General features: G+C 37.6%; 1 protein-coding gene across 6 annotated transcripts in view; it reads right to left on the bottom strand.

Annotated features, from left to right (window-relative positions):
- KIF2A (kinesin family member 2A) overlaps positions 1-16,697 on the bottom strand; it is a 67,433-nt gene that overhangs the window by 33,238 nt on the left and 17,498 nt on the right. The window lies entirely within an intron of this gene.

Below are 16,697 nucleotides of genomic sequence, written 5' to 3'. Positions count from 1 at the left end.
AACTTCATAAGCATTCTATAAAAGGAATATATCATAATTTATTTTTTTACTAAGAAGAATTTAAACTGTTTCCAATTGTTTGCCATTAAAAGATGTTGCACTGAGTATAAGTACACAGTGTGAATGTTTTCATTAATAAAATTTCTAGAAGCAGACTGGGTTATGGAAACTGAAATTTTGATAGTTATTTGAAAATTGGTCTCTATTTATATTCCCACCAACGATGGGGCCTATTCTTCTGTATCCTCATCAACACTGAGCATTATCAATTTAAAATATTTTTACCAATATGATAGGTTAGACCTTTAAGCTACTACTTTGTGAGCACATATACATCAAAGACTGGCTCATTTAAAATCTACACTGGTTTATTTAACATTACAAACATACCTATGAAGTAGAGATTTCTTTCTTTAAAATGAAGATACTGAGGCTCAGTCACACAGCTATTAGTTGGCACATATTTGAACCTCAGTCACATGCAGAAGCACTTGCTGTTATCACTATGCTTCTCTACTCTCCTGAAATCAAGCTGACAAGGAAGACGCCTGTGTGGCTTAAATTCCAAATACCCCTGGTAACATTTATAAACTGTAGTACACATCCTCAATGCTCACTGTGTACCCAGAAACTCCTAGGCAGGTTTTTTTTAATAAAATGATGTTGGCCTGAGTTTTACCCGAGATAGTATCATTTCTTACCAATTTCACTGCAATCACCTTGGTATAAATCACCAAGGCCTTAATCTTGGATTACGGCAATTCTCTCCCAACTACTCTCTCCCTCCTACTGCCTATTCTTTACAGAACAATCTAAACATTCCTGGTAAAAACCAAGTCAGATTATTCCTTTGCTCAAGACCTTCCAGTGGCTTCCATCTCACACAGAGTAAAAGCCAAAGTGCTTCCAATAGCCTTTAATGTCCTGAAATAAAGCCCTACATGATCTGACCCCTCCCTACCTCTGTGACCTCATTCATCCCTGACTACTGTAATTCTCCAGTTTTACTGACTGATCTCTGTCTCACACAGTATTTTCCCTCCCCTCAAAAAGTTCTAAATGGGTCAAGGACTAAAATGTGAAGACAAATGTAAAAACAACTGAGTAAACAGTGGTGCCATTTATTCAGATTAACTGGACATCAGAGGAGAAGCAAGTGTTGGGAGTGGAGGGAAATGAACTGGAAAATACTGAGAGGATTCAAGGGAGAGGCCATTTAGGGAAATTAGATAACGCTCACTGAAATTTGATTTGGACAGAAATTAGGTAAATAACCAGTACAAATAGTATATGTCAGCTGGGTCCTCTGGGAAGCAGATGTTGAGATAGTTAAGAGAACAAAAGGTTTACTGTAAAAGACAAAAGGAGAAGGAAACAGGACTGGTCATGGAAACTTTCAGACTGTGATGCATTATCTGAAACCTGTAGAAGAAAGGGGACATAAAGCAAGACTGAGCAAAGAAAGCCTCACCAGCTGGAGGTTTCCCAGGAAACATGAAGGCCTCAGCTCAAACGCTAAGGAGCCTTAAAGATATTAATAGCTGAGGCTATCAGCTAAATGTACTCCCTGAAGTGGAACTTCTCCTAAGAGGAGCTACCACGGCTTACATCAAGCCCCAAATTTATCACCATCTCTTTAACATGAGTAGTAAGGCTGAGACCCAGCAGCCATTATTCCCCCACCCCACCTTTAGAAGCCTCACAACCATATAATATCCACCAGTAGGGCCAAGAAGATTATTGCTATAAAGGTTAACATAACACATTGATAACAATTTCTTCAATAGGAAATGACCCCAAAGAAGATGTATCTGAGCACTGAACTACCATAAACAATAACTTGCAGCAGGAAATGGAGAGGCTGTGCTTGAGGCTGTTGAAGAGCAGTACAGATAGGGACCTCCATGCAACTCCCAACAGAATTATCACATTAATGAAAATAGGGAAATGCATGTGAATGCTTCAAAAGGCAAGACCAACACCACCATTCTTTGGCGGGGGGGGGGGGGGGGGGGGGCGGCACTGGGTCTTGGCTGCTACCTGGGCTTTTCTCTAGCTGTGGTAAGAGGAAGCTACTCTCTAGCTGTGGTGGCTTCTTGTTGGGGTGGCTTCTCTTGTTGAAGAGCATGGGCTCTAGGCACGCAGACTCAATGGTTGCAGCTCCTGGGCTTAGCAGCCCCTTAGCATGTGGAATCTTCCTGTTCAGTTCAGTTCAGCTCAGTTGTGTCTGACTCTTTGAGACCCCATAGACTGCAGCACACCAGGCCTCCCTGTCCATCACCAACTCCCAGAGTCTACCCAAACCCATGTCCATTGAGTCAGTGATGCCATCCAGCCATCTCATCCTCTGTCGTCCCCTTCTCCTCCTGCCCTCAATCTTTCCAGCATCAGGGTCTTTTCCAATGAGTCAGCTCTTCGCATCAGGTGGCCAAAGTATCGGAATTTCAGCTTCAACAGCAGTCCTTCCAATGAACACCCAGGACTGATCTCCTTTAGGATGGACTGGTTGGATCTCCTTGCAGTCCAAGGGACTATCAAGAGTCTTCTCCAACACCACAGTTCAAAAGCATCAATTCTTTGGCACTCAGCTTTCTTTTTGTCCAACTCTCACATCCATACATGACTACTGGAAAAACCATAGCCTTGACTAGATGGATCTTTGTTGACAAAGTAATGTCTCTGCTTTTTAATATGCTGTCTAGGTTGGTCATAACTTTCCTTCCAAGGAGTAAGGGTCTTTTAATTTCATGGCTGCAATCACCATCTGCAGTGATTTTGGAGCCCCCAAAAATAAAGTCAGCCACTGCTTCCACTGTTTCCCCATCTATTTGCCATGAAGTGATGGGACCGGATGCCATGATCTTAGTTTTCTGAATGTTGAGCTTTAAGCCAACTTGTTCACTCTCCTCTTTCACTTTCATCAAGATGCTCTTTAGTTCTTCTTCACTTTCTGTCGTAAGGGTGGTGTCATCTGCATATCTGAGCTTATTGATGTTTCTCCCAGCAATCTTGATTCCAGCTTGTGCTTCATCCAGCCCAGCGTTTCTCATGATGTACTCTGCATATAAGTTAAATAAGCAGGGTGACAATATACAGCCTTGACGTACTCCTTTTCCTATTTGGAACCAGTCTGTTGTTCCATGTCCAGTTCTAACTGTTGCTTCCTGACTTGCATACAGGTTTCTCAAGAGGCAGGTCAGGTGGTCTGGTATGCCCATCTCTTTCAGAATTTTCCACAGTTTATAGTGATCCACACAGTCAAAGGCTTTGGCACAGTCAATAAAGCAGAAATAGATGTTTTTCTGGAACTCTCTTCCTTTTTTGATGATCCAGTAGATTTGATCTCTGGTTCTTCTGCCTTTTCTAAAACCAGCTTGAACATGTGGAAGTTCACAGATCACGTATTGCTGAAGCCTGGCTTGGAGAATTTTGAGCATTACTTTACTAGCGTGTGAGATGAGTGCAATTGTGCAGTAGGTTGAGCATTTTTTGGCATTGCCTTTCTTTGGGACTGGAATGAAAACTGACCTTTTCCAGTCCTGTCACCACTGCTGAGTGTTCCAAATTTGCTGACATACTGAGTGCAGCATTTTCATAGCATCATCATTTAGGATGTGAAATAGCTCGACTGGAATTCCATGACCACCACTAGCTTTGTTTGTAGTGATGCTTCTGAAGGCCCTCTTGACTCCACATTCCAGGATGTCTGGCTCTAGGTTGAGTGTGAGTGATCACACCATCGTGATTATCTGGTTGTAAAGATCTTTTTTGTATAGTTCTTCTGTGTATTCTTGCCACCTCTTCTTAATATCTTCTGCCTCTGTTAGGTCCATACCATTTCTGTCCTTTATCGAGCCCATCTTTGCATGAAATGTTCCCTTGGTATCTCTAATTTTCTTGAAGGGATCTCTAGTCTTTCCCATTCTATTGTTTTCCTCTATTTCTTTGCACTGATTGCTGAGGAAGGCTTTCTTGTCTCTCCTTGCTATTCTTTGGAATTTTGCATTCAAATAGGTATATCTTTCCTTTTCTCCTTTGCTTTTTGCTTCTCTTCTTTTCACAGCTATTTGTAAGGCCTCCTCAGACAGCCATTTTGCTTTTTTGTATTTCCTTTTCTTGGGGATGGTCTTGATTCCTGTCTCCTGTACAATGTCATGAACTTCCATCCATAGTTCATCAGGCACTCTGTCTATCAGATCTAGTCCCTTAAATCTATTTCTCACTTCCACTGTATAGTCACAAAGGATTTGATTTAGGTCATACCTGAATGGTCTAGTGGTTTTCCCCACTTTCTTCAATTTAAGTCTGAATTCGGCAATAAGGAGTTCACGATTTGAGCCACAGTCAGCTCCTGGTCTTGTTTTTAATTTTTTGTTTTTCTTTATAAGAAAATAAAACTACATATTTCTCTCCAAGAACAGCTTTAGCAGCATCTTAAAAATTTTCATAAGTAGTATTTTTGTTATTGTTCAAACTATTTTCTAATTTTCTTTATGATTCTTTGACTCTCAGTAATCCTATTGTGAGATACATCACCAATCAGAACAGATAAAGCCACAAATAATTGGTCTGACTTACCCAGTGCACAGTGGCTGAGTAGTACCCTTGTATTTCTACCTTAATTAGACTGGACTGCACTGCCTCCCTTGGAGGAAATTTCCTTTAAATCTAGCTCTGGGGAGCAAATCACCAGTAATTTTTTTTTTTTTTTCCTTATCAGCATCTTTAAAGAGGAGTCACAAGTCTTTATCTTCAAACAGTGAACCTGACTGATTCTTTGTTTTGGTCCCCCATTATCCTTCAGAATCAAACTTTAGCTAACTGCCCTTGCCTGAAATCCCATGGACAGAAGATCCTGACAGGCTGTATGTAGTCCATGGGGTCACATGAGCTGCACACAACTTAGCGACTAAGCCACCACCACCATCTGCTCAGCCTCACTCATCTCTTAGTATTTCTGATCCATGGTGATACCTTGTTCTTGAGCTCAGCTATGTCTTCTTAAAGGTTTTCTCATATCTAGGGCAGATGGATGCCAGTACATGAATTTTATTCTATTATTTTGACCAGAAGTGTCAATCCATCTTTAAGTCATATTTCATATTCACAGAAAATGAAAGTTAGATTTCAAAGCTATTGGGTTCACAGTATAATATTAAAATCAATACTATTATGTAAATTAATAACTCTTACAGTTTCAAAACACTACTTTTTAAAACTTAATAATCTAGAGACAGATTTCGGAGAAGGCAATGGCACCCCACTCCAGTACTCGTGCCTGGAAAATCCCATGGACGGAGGAGCCTGGTAGGCTACAGTCCATGGGGTCGCTAAGAGTCGGACATGACTGAGCGACTTCACTTTCACTTTTCCCTTTCATGCACTGGAGAAGGAAATGGCAACCCACTCCAGTGTTCTTGCCTGGAGAATCCCAGGGATGGTGGAGCCTGGTGGGCTGCCATCTTTGGGGTCGCACAGAGTCGGACATGACTGAAGTGACTTAGCAGCAGAGACAGATTTTAAAGTTTTCAGCTTTACTTCAACCTACTTATAAAGATAAATTACAATGTAGAAAATGTCATCTGTTGAGAGAGAAGTAAAAAAATAGTTGCAAAGTTCTGACAAAAACAGGAAAATCCTGCAAATGTATTTCCGACTATTTTCCCAAGAAAACACCTCTTGGTTTTTAATACCCAAACTTCAAACAATTATTTCTCAATGTAAGATATTTTGGCCAGTGTTTGAAGAGGAAAAGATTTATATCTGTATATGTCAAAACTCAATTTGCATTTTAAACAAGAATGTGCAAAGAAATGTTCTGAGTTACATTCCAAATATAACCGATAGATTGTTAGAATCACAATAAAAAAGCACACCAAGTATCAAAGTGATACGAAACATAGGCACGATACTCAGTGTCAGCTACTTTCTGACATGGTGTGCTTGTCCTAAATGTATTTCCACAGCCGTTTATATTTACTTAATCCTTGTTTGGCCCAGTGCTGAATGAGGTCCCAAACATTTAACAAAATGTTGAAAGGAAATAGTGAGGACAGGGAAATAGCAATTATAATGGAAGAAAAGATTTTATTGTATATGTAATGGATTTGGGTCGCAAAGAGTCGGACATGACTGAGCGACTGAACTGAACTGAATGGATTTGGTACCCTTACTTATTGTTTGTTGAATGTAACAGTATTTTACTTATATGCAGGTGGATTTATCATGTCAGTTACTCTTTTTTTTCAATGACACTGAGTGGCAAATGGAATCTTAGTTTCTGCAATCAGGGATAGAACCCACGTCCCCTGCATTGGAAGTGCAGAGACTTAACCACTGGACCACAAGGAAGTCCCAGTCTGAGTTGATGATTAACACTGCACTTTTTTCCTATTTATAATAAAGGCAAATAGATTTCCAGGCAGCATTTTCTACACAAAACATCTGACTTTTAGAAACAAATTACTGACCTCAGTGGGAGATGAATGTATTTTTTAAAAACAGGATCTTCTTGGTTTCTACTACTGAGAACTAACAGATTTTTAAATATAATTAAATCACATGAGAACTATCATAACTGTAAGAAGGAAAAAATAGTCCATATTTTTATTTTTAACCTAAAAAAATGACAATTTCATATGGTTAAACCTAGGAGAAATGTAAATTTCACCCCAAATTTAGATGCCAGAATAATTTATAAAAATAATATTTACTAAGTCAAGTAATGTAAACATAGAAAAAATTTTGAATTTATAATTTTTATTTCAAAGTTTTATGTTTAGTTCATTTTAAGAAATATCTTTACATCATTTTAAGCCTCAACTTTCTGTCATGGAGAAATCAAAGGGAAAAAGTTCAGCTCTCAATTTTTGAAAATCTGTTAGGAAATATTAAGGCAAATGATTTTTTTAAAAAGAAAAAACCTGCAAACGAACAGAAGAACAAACACCTGAATTCAAGCCACCTTTTGCCCCAGTGATGAAACAATAACAAACATATGAATTCCACATTTCAGGATTTTCTAATCTTTAAAATTAAGATAGTTACTTAAGGTTGCTATTGGTGTTATCTAATGTGCCATAAAACCTCATATATTTATTTGTCAAAAACAAGTTTTACATGTTGACAATTGCCTTTTGGTCTTTGAAAACAGGATCCTATTATATGTAGTTCACAGCTGAATTCACAGCAGCTGTGAGGCTAAGAAATGCCAGCAACCAATTAGGCTGGCATAAACCCTGTCTAGCATATAAAGTATAATTTGGTTGCAAATGTAGAAGGCAAGAGCTAAAAATAAAACATTCAAGAATACTAATAAAATATTACAAGTATGTAAATGTCTGAATATTTAAAATGCTAACAAATATACATATATTATTAAAAGGATACAGTGGTAGAACGTAAGGAAAATTATGAAAAAGCAACAATTCAGACTCATGCTTTAAAAAAAAAAAGTTGCAGCTGTTTTTGACATACCTAGGATTACAAACTCCATGCTTTTTTTTCATTTCTAATTACCCTAATCACAGAGTTTGAGGTATTACATGAGTATACATGCAACAAGTCTTTCAGATAAACACTATTTTTATCAGTCCATCTTGAGCTGTTTATGTGAAATTTTCTTTTCAAATTTCTAAATAGTAAGATGCAAATAAAAATTTCAAAACTGAAACATGAAAGAATAACACAACTAAAATGATTAGTAAAAATAAAACTTGCACAGTGATGATTTGCAAAGGCAATTGACAAACCGTTAAAAGTTAATGTCTATTTTTGTTTAAAGTTTGATAAATTTAAAAACATGACAAAAATGAATGCTTTATAAATATCATTAGTTGAAAATATTTTTAAAAAATTTTACACAAACTTTGGATAAACTAGTAGTCACTGATTATTCATGTGAAAATGAAAGGAAAACAAATCTAGCTTATATGCTAATAATTTTAAATAAACAGTTCTCCAGTTTATCTATTCTTGGTGAAACATCTAGTAACCTCCTCTGTTTTCAATAGAACACCACTGCATAATTTGAAAGGCTTTTTTTTTTACACTGACTTTTCAAAAAATGGTGATAGAAACTATTTCTACTCTCTGCAAGCAGGGACTAAAGTATAAATATCCATACCAGGAAAAACAAAAAATTAAATATTGCTCTGAATCACAAAATCACACATTCATAACAAGTGCTGGGCATAATATTGTTTCCAGACGATGAGTAAAATGCATATGCTTACTCGATTCAAAGTAGTTGGTAAATAAATATTTGAAAGAAGCATTTTCTTCTAAGTTAGTTCCTACCAGAAGAGAATCCTGATAAATTTTCTTAAAACACACTGAATTCAAAACATTTGAAGCCTTGTTATCATGTGATTAAAATCTGTCTTAAATAGGTTTCTTATTATTTCTAAATTTTGTACAATATTGATTCCAATAAAATAAATCACCTGTATGTTGAGCTAAAGAACCAGTGCCAGTGTAGAATGCAAATCTGAGTGCATCTTTTCAAGTAGAATCATAGCAAAACATGTTATGTTAATTAACTTTTGTTATCTAAGGAGGTTTGTTTTAAAGCTGTCCTTTAAAACATACAATTCCTTTCTTCAACTTATTAAAAGGATGCTCCTTCAGGAACATGATGATATTTCAGTGGGAAAAAACTGGGAAAAACAGAGATTTCCAAGGTGTTGCTTTAAAATAGAGAGACTAGATTTGACAATCAAACGATGTTACTATGAGCACTATTTAGAAAAATGTTAAACGCAAATATCCATATATTATTTTTTATCTTGCCAGCTACTGCAAAGCTATTGATAAATTATTTATATTCTCTCCAACAGTAGATGTCAATCTGTTCCTAGATGCTACCAACCAATAAATAAGGACAGAAAAAAAAAAAATCTGGTGATTTTTTCAGGGATCATTATAGCAGATCCAGTAGAAGTCAAACTCTCAAACTCTGATATCTAGGTTTCGTTAGCTAATCTAAGCAGTGATGAAAAGAATCCTTAATGAGGACTATGTAAGCATCACACCTTCTTCAACAGCTTTGGTGGAACAAGGAGCCATTAGAGAAGGGCACAAATAAAGCCTCAGCTGACACTGGTAACAGTGCTGTTGCTGTTTAGTAAATCCCTGGGGAATGTGACTTTGCCAAACATAGAGACCTTTTTGTTGTGGTTTATCACATTTAAGATGTTACTGTTTATAACTAAATTCAAAAGTTGTAGCATTTCCTTTCTTAGACTTTAAACACAAAGCTGGAATTCTGACACAATTTTAAACACAAAATTGGATTTTTAAACCCAAAGCTGTAACTTTGAAAAGTGGGAATTGTACAGCTAAGAATTTTCATAAAGAAAATACAACTTAAAAAGGGGACAAACCTCATTTATATTGTAAACAAACTATAAAATTTGCAATTCTTACCTCATCTGTCCATTGTTTTGAAAAGGCATGTGAAAATTGAACACTGGTCAATTTCTCTGGGCTGATAGGGAACTTCAAATCTTGTTGGGTTTTTATGGCAATGCTTGAAACACACTGCACACTAACAATTTGGGTAAAATTATCATTTAGAAGAGCCCACCGTGCAGATTTTTAGGAAATTTCCATCCTTTTTTATCCACAAGGATAATAAAAATGTCACAAAGGGGCCACGATCCCATTAAATAGTATTGAATCACTGCAGTTTTCTAACATTATTCTGCATATTTGGGGTTGGGGGAAGTTAGGGGAAGACAGGGTTAAAAAAGTGTCCAAAACCGTTAGTAAAGAAAACATAAAAACTGAATTTCTAAAATCATGATAAGTTACCTGATTATGATGCTAACTGAACTAGTGAAAATTTAAACAAACAAACCTTGGAAAACTGCATTAAATAAAGTCATAGAGTATATTAGCTAATGTTGAATAACTAAATAAATCTCAACACATTTTAATTAACGGTCATTCTCATGGGTGACAGAATATCCAAAATACATCGTTTTTCATTTGTTTATAACAATACAGATTTGTGAAGTTTTAAAAGTGGTGGTGTTAAAATAACATGTTGCTGATAGTTCAGAATTTTTTAGGATATGTGCTCCTGAAGAAAGCACTAATCCAAAGTTGTGAAGAACTTTCACAGGTATCTGCTTCATATATTGCGCAATGCTATCTAATTGCTCCCTGGCTTAAATTCTGATTTACTCAAAAGGGAATTCCATGCCAATACAGCTGCATTAGTCTGTGAACTTTTTGTATCTACATGTACACATCAAGCTTAACTACATTCTAACAAGAGCTGGGGATATTCTGGGATGTTTTTCAATGGTTTTCAACAACAGTAACCCAGGCAATGTAGATTTGTACATGTATGTTATTAACAAGATTTAAACATAACTAAGAAGGCCGCTGAAAACATTATAAAATGTTTGACCATCCCTATAGTTTTCACCTACACTCCTAACTTTCATTAGGGAATTTAAGGTCTGAATTCAGGTGATGGAGTGCAATAAGTGCTTTGCAGATGTGCTAACGTGAACACCAAGCAGACTCAAGCAGACTGGTAACTTTAGAATCTTTAAAAAAAAAAGCAAAAAAACACCTGTCCCCCTGCCAAAAACCCCAAAACAAAAATACCACCAAACCTCTCACCGATAAAAAGAGGCTAAGTGAATGAGTGAAGTTGCTCAGTCGTGTCCAACTTTTTGTGACCCCGTGGACAGTAGCCTACCAGGCTTCTCCGTCCATGGGATTTTCCAGGCAAGAGTACTGGAGTGGGCTGCCATTTCCTTTTCCAGGGGATCTTCCCAACCCAGGGATCCAACCCAGGCCTCCTGCATTGCAGACAGAGCTTCACTGCCTGAGCCACCAGGGAAGCCCAAAAAGAGGCTAAACAATCTGAATATTCCACTAGGAGGCAAATCTTATGTGATTCTTATAACACTTAGAAGAGAAACTTGCTACTGGCTCTAGAAACAGCAATACATGCCAACACTAGAAGAGAATGTGGGAAATACCTATCCAAGACAAATAATGATATCTAACTTAAACATTAAAAACTGCTACAGATATAATAGAAAGCTTAACTGAAAATGCCAAGTCTTTATTAAATTACTCAACACTGAAAACGAACCAGTTTAATTTTAAAACAGTCACATTCTTAACCACTATACAAAAAGGTGTTCCTTGGTGCAACACTGTCTTGCTGTGGTTTTAAACAGTGGTCCAGACTCAGAAAGTTCACCCACAGATGCTCTGCTATGGACTGAATTGTGTTCCCCACGCCCCACCCTCAAGTTCACATGTTGAAGTTCTAAATCCCAATGACATGATATTTGGAGATGGCGTCTTTGAAAAGTAATTAGGGTCAGATGAGGACCGAGGGCGGGGTCCTCATGTTAGGAAGATGTGTGGTTTTGTAAAGGGGAAAGGGGAGATGTTCCCTCTCCACCATATGACGACACAGTGAAAAGATGGCCATCTGCAAGACAGGAAGAAGACCCTTACCAGGAATCCAATCAGCCAGCACATTAATCTTGGTTAGATCTCCCAGCCTCAAGGAGTATGAGAAATAAATAACTGTTGTTTAGGCCACCCACTCTATGGTATTTTGTTACAGCAGCCCATGCAGACTAATATATTGCTGCTACTGCTAAGTCGCTTCAGTCGTGCCCAACTCTGTGCGACCCCATAGACGGCAGCCCACCAGGCTCCGCCATCCCTGGGATTCTCCAGGCAAGAATACTGGAGTGGGTTGCCATTTCCTTCTCCAGTGCATGAAAGGGAAAAGTTAAAGTGAAGTCGCTCAGTCATGTCCAACTCTTAGCGACCCCATGGACTGTAGCCTACCAGGCTCCTCCGTCCATGGGATTTTCCAGGCAAGAGTACTGGAGTGGGGTGCCATTGCCTTCTCCAGCAGGCTAATATATCCTCTTTCAAACAGTAAAAGACATAATCAGGCAGTATGAATACAAAGATAAATAAGGCATATTCTCTGCTCTGTGCCAAAATCTCAATCTCTAGTTGCAATGTCACTACTTCCTCCAGAAATCTGTCATCACAATCTCTACTCCACTCTACCTATAGAAGCCTGTGATGGTAGTGGCTCTGATCCAAGGAAATGTCTACTTTCAATGCCTGGTCAATGCGGATTAAGAAAACAGATAATCACTCCTTTAAACCCTTTTATCACTAAGGTAAAATGTGGAATAGCAAATTCGGTGTGGCCAGAGTAAAAGGTATATAAAGAAAAGTAGAGTCATAGAAGAACATAACACATAAACAAATACAGAGTATATGTAGTATTAAAATTTCATGGGAAAGTATGACAGCTGTGGGAAAAAAAATCTAAAATGGCTCTTTGGAGAAGAACAATAATGAAAAAAGACTGATACAGATAGTATTTGAAAAACACCAATATAGATAGTATTTAAGGCAAGGAATGCAGACATGACCACCAAGAGAACAAAGGTAGATGTCTATAGATCTTCAATGTATAGAGTCAAGGACATAATGAGACACCAGCAAAGGAGACCAAGAAGGTGCCAGAGACTTTCTCCAGAGCCTTTGTTCTGTCCACCCAGCTAAGTTGCCTCTGAGTGCAGCCACTGAAAAATTTCTACATTCCCTAACTTAGCCAGAGAGCTGAGTCCAATGATTTTATGTCCTTTACAATGCTCAGCTTTTAGAAAGACGTAAGCGAAAAACGCACGGGCACTGGTTTTTTGAAATCAATGAGGTACTACCAGATATAAGAATGGTAAAAAATTGTCAGAGAAAAAAAAAGAAGAAAAACCCAAAGTCCTAAAAGTCAAGTTAAGAAGGTATTTCAAGGATGAGAGAATGAGTCAACTGTGTCAAATGCTGTTAAGAGATCAAGTAAAATAAAAGCAATGCCTGAATGTGAAAGTGGGATTAAGAGTTACCATTTTTTCAGATGAGAAAAATAACAGTCCAATATGTTGACGGAAATAACTCAGTACAAAAGAAAATACTGATGATACAGCACAAAGAACTGATGACGTAGTAATTTTGGGCAAGTAAATGGAGATAGGATCTAGTGCAGAAGTGAAGGAAAGAGTTAATCCATGGCAAAGGAAGGAAGGAAGATTTACAGGTGCAGGTACTGGTACTTGGGTAGATGGTAGGTTTGTAAAATTTCTTTCCTGATTGCTTGTATTTCTCAGTGGTGAAATGGCAAGCAGTAAATAAACACTAAGGATTTTATGACAAATCAGCTAGGAAAGAATGAATGGGCTAGAGATATGATTGCTCATTCAAAGGGAAGTAATCATGAATTTAAATTGTGACCAGTTAGCATAATTATGATTTTTTCCCCTCCCGTCATTTTCAAACAATCTAGAAGGGGAAGGAGGTTTAAAGCATATTTAAGGGAATGATCTGAGGTTCTGCTAATCATAAGAGGGGACAAGGGAGTTTAAGTTACACACATAAGGGAGTGTTCATAAGAAAGTTAAGTGAGGACATGAGGGAAAGATAGGAACAATAAAAAAGTAGTAGGATTATAAATGCTGGTGGAGTCAGGATACGAGAGGGAATATGCCCTCTCGAAAGGTGACTGAAAACTGGGATGCTTGAAACTGAGATTATGGAGATGTCAGGAATGTGATGAGCTAAGGCAAAGGCCAAGATCACTCGCAGGGAGGGGAGAGGAAGGGCGGGGAACCGAAGGGATGGGAGGGAAGGAGGAAACAAGCTCAAAGAACCAAGAGGAGAGGGTACTAGAAAGATCCTCTATATATGACTGATGCAGTTACCAAATACTATGATAGCAAGAGCACAGGAGAGAATAACAGGAGCAAAACTCTTCAAGGAATTAGGGAAGTTGGCAATGTCTGAAGTTTCTATCTCGGAAAACCAGGTATATGGTGCTTCCATCAACCAGTATAGTGAAGTATTAGTCACTCAGTCATGTGCAACTCTTTGCGACCCCAGACTGTAGCCCACCAGGCTCCTCTTGTCCATGGAATTCTCCAGGCAAGAATACTGGAGTGGGTTAGCCATCGCGTTCTCCAGGGGAATCTTCCTGACCCACGCATTGAACCTGGGTCTCGCGCATTGCAGGCAGTCTTTACCGTCTGAACCACCAGGGAAGCTACCAGGAATCAATATAAGGAATACAGAAAATACAGAAATCTGGAGATAAAGGCAATGGATTCCATTTTTGATCAATTTAATTAGAAATATCAGAGGAAATCATATGGTAATATCTGGAAGTTGGATCTGAAACTAAAGAGAAAGATTAGGTTTAAGGGGGCATTTTTTTTTAAGTTTTTATTTAAAAATTTTAAACCTATTATGAAAATTTGTTATTGTTCAGTCGCTAAATCATGTCCAACTCTTTGCGACCCCATGGACCATAGCATGCCAGGCTCCTCTGTCCATGGAATTTTCCAGACAAGAATACTGGAGTGGGTAGCCATTTCCTTATCCAGCGGATCACAGCGGATCAGGAATCCATCTCTCCTGCATTGGCAGGTGTATTCTTTACCACTGAGTCACCAGGGAAGCCATTACGAAAATTACAAACATACAAATACCATTCATTCAGTTCCATTAATTTTACCAAACAGCCAACTCTATTGCCATTCCTCCTACCACCAATTTTGAAGCAAATCCCAGATATCATATCAATTTATCTAGATTTACTTCAGTATGTATGGAGATACAATTTATGGGGTTTTCACATTCTCTTTTTAAAAGGAAAATTCCTTCTTATGAATTTATTTTTCTCTCTTCCCAGATGATTTAGTACAGCTAGAAGGGTTTTAAATAAATCGAACTACATGTCATTGTTCTGTTTAAAAATAATATTAAGGATATGATCATGAAAGAAACCAAACCAAAACAAATCACCTTTACCACAGTTCAGGTTTAAACTCTACTTCCCACATCTCTCTATGCTTGACTTTGTGCTTACTAAGGTTCCTCTAAACCCTAGACATATTATATCACATATGCATATCTACACATATTATAGGAATCTTTCAACTCTGATAACAAAGACAGCTGACTTCACAATTAGGATTCCAATATATCTCAAAACCTTATTCATCCATATCAAAAAAACTGCAGTGTACTTGCTGACAATGCTAAATTAATCTGCTCTCTGTTAAAAGATCGAGAATGAGTGTTAGGATCAAAGAAGAACATATGCAAACATTTTTGGTGATACAGGGCAAGAAAAGGACTACAGAAGTAAAAGGACACAAAAGTAGATCACATTTTGAATTAGGCAATGGCTTCTTAGATATAACAAAAGCAGAGCAACAAAAGATAGACTGGACTTCATCAAAATTCAAAACTGTTGTGCTTCAAAGGACACTAATCAAGAAAGAGAAAAGACAACCCATGTAATGGGTGAAAATATCTGCAAAGCATGTATCTGGGAAGAAAACATTATCTAGGATATTTACATAACTTATACAACTCAACTTTTTTATACAACTCAACTATAAAAAGATAAATAACTTAATTTTTTAAATGGGCAAAGAATTTGAAGAGGTTTTTCTAAAGAAGATATATAAGTTTTGGCAAGGATGTAGAGAAACTGGAATCCTCAAATATTATTGGTTAGAGTGTAAAATGGTGTAGCTATGGAAAATAGCATGGCAGTTCCTCCAAATTTTGAACATTAGTTACCCCATGACTCAGCAATTCCACTCGTAGGTATAAATATATATACCCAAGAAAACTAAATATATATGTATATATGTCCACACAATAACTTGTAGGTAAATACTACTCACAATAGCAAAAAAAAAAAAAAGTAAGCAATTTCAATATCAATTGATGATTGAATAAGTAAAATGAATTATACATATTGAACGGTTCCACCTATTTCTAGGGGCTTCTTTGGTGGCTCAGTTGGTAAAGAATCTGCCTGTAATGCAGGAGACCCAGGTTCAGTCTGTGGGTCAGGAAGATCCACTGGAGAAAGGAATGGCTACCCACTGCAATATTCTTGCCTGGAGAATTCCATGAAAAAGAGGAGCCTGGTGGGCTACAGTCCATAGGGTCACAGAGACGGACGTGACTAACAATTTTACTTTTGGGGGCTTCCCTGGTGGCTGAGATGGTAAAGAATTCGCCTGCAATGCAGGAGACCCAGGTTCGATCCCCTGGAGAATGGCTCCCTACTCCAGTCTTCTTGCCTGGAGAATTCCGGGGACAGAGGATACTGGTGGGCTACAGTCTATGGGGTTGCAAAGAATCAGACACAACTAAGCGACTAACACTAACACACCTATATGTAATGTCCAGAACAGGCAAATCCATAAAGACAGAAAGTTGATTAACAGATGTTGGGGGCTAGTGAAAGAGAATGCAGAGTAACCATTAATGGACTACTAAAGGGTATAGGTTTCTTTCCTGGGGTGATGTAAATGTTCTAATATCAGACAGTGGTAACAGTCACACAACTTTGGAATATACTTAAAATCACTGAACTGTACACTTTTAAATGGCAAATTTCCCCCCTTCACCTGGAATTTTACTTTTTTTCCTTTTATTTACAGAGATATAATTGACATATAACATTATATTAGTTTCAGGTATACAACATAATGATCTGTATATACTGTGATATGATCATCAGAATAAGTTGACATCCATCACCACACACAGCTACAATTTTTTTTCTGGTGATGAGAACAGTCTTAGCAATTTTCAAATACACAATAAAATTTTAACTA

This window comes from Giraffa tippelskirchi, chromosome 8, assembly GCF_054371585.1.
Source record: "Giraffa tippelskirchi isolate mGirTip1 chromosome 8, T2T-mGirTip1v1.2.pri, whole genome shotgun sequence".
NCBI lineage: Eukaryota > Metazoa > Chordata > Mammalia > Artiodactyla > Giraffidae > Giraffa > Giraffa tippelskirchi.
This window is presented reverse-complemented; position numbering and strand designations above follow the sequence as displayed.